At 38.8% G+C, this 1,097-nt stretch overlaps 1 non-coding gene across 1 annotated transcript; it reads right to left on the bottom strand.

Moving 5' to 3' along the window:
- Positions 1 to 408: 408 nt before the first annotated feature.
- TRNAE-CUC (transfer RNA glutamic acid (anticodon CUC)) lies at positions 409 to 481 on the bottom strand. Its single transcript has one exon. It is a non-coding gene; the product is annotated as a tRNA-Glu (tRNA).
- Between the last annotated feature and the right edge of the window lie 616 nt (positions 482 to 1,097).

The following is a 1,097-nucleotide window of genomic DNA, read 5'->3' as shown; positions in this document are numbered from 1 at the left end:
CCATTTCTTCTAGGTTGTCCAATTTGTTGGCATATAATTTTTCATAATATTCTCTTACAATTGCTTGTATTTCTGTGATGTTGGTTGTTATTCCTCCTCTTTCATTAGTGATTTTGTTTATTTGAGTCTTTCCTCTTTTTTTTTTTTGAAGTGGTCAGGCCTTTATATCTCTCCCTAAACCAGTTCAATGTGGATCACCCATGGAATGGTGTGATCTTAGGCATGCCTGGGAGTGGTATTACTCTCTTGACATTGAAGCAATCCCTAAAGGGGCTGACATCTGAGAGTGTCTGCTGATACAAGTCCCATCAGCTAGGGCAACAGACCTTTTTTGAGGGACATTCTGGGCATCACAGCTCCATGTTAATTATACTATCTTTTTGCTATTTTTTTTTAAGGTAAGCTCTGTGCTCAACATGAGGCTTGAACTCATGACCCCGAGATCGAGAGTCACATGCTCTACCAACTGAGCCACTCAGGTGTCCCTATTTTTGTTGTTTTTATTTATTTATTTATTTATTTAAAAAAAAATTTTTTTTTTCAACGTTTATTTATTTTTGGGACAGAGAGAGACAGAGCATGAAAGGGGGGAGGGGCAGAGAGAGAGGGAGACACAGAATCGGAAACAGGCTCCAGGCTCTGAGCCATCAGCCCAGAGCCTGACGCGGGGCTTGAACTCACGGACCGCGAGATCGTGACCTGGCTGAAGTTGGACGCTTAACCGACTGCGCCACCCAGGCGCCCCATGTTGTTTTTAATGTTTCCCTACAGTAACCAGAAAAAATAAAAAATCATTTAATTAACTTTAGTACAACAATTAAAGTGAAGATTATTTTTTTCAAAACCAGTCTCTGCAATATTCAAATACTGCATACAAAAGTAAATGTGTAAGAATGGTCATTGTTCTTTTCTTTCATTATTGTCTATTTATTAATAAGGACTAGGGGGGCCATACATATGAGTTTTTCTAAGACATTTTTGGCTTACATGTCCTCTTTTGGCTTAAATATTAACACCCGTTTCACTCTCAAAAGTTCCTCGGTTTGGAAAAAAAATTCTTTTGGTCTCCTTATTAGGATCCTCTTAGTGCTTCTCAT

The sequence above is a fragment of the Lynx rufus genome, unplaced genomic scaffold (assembly GCF_022079265.1).
Source record: "Lynx rufus isolate CCGP_SWC_20201006 ecotype Redwood Valley unplaced genomic scaffold, mLynRuf1.p SCAF_2, whole genome shotgun sequence".
Classification (NCBI taxonomy): domain Eukaryota; kingdom Metazoa; phylum Chordata; class Mammalia; order Carnivora; family Felidae; genus Lynx; species Lynx rufus.
The sequence above is the reverse complement of the archived record's forward strand: the minus strand, read 5'-3'. Positions and strand labels throughout refer to the sequence as shown.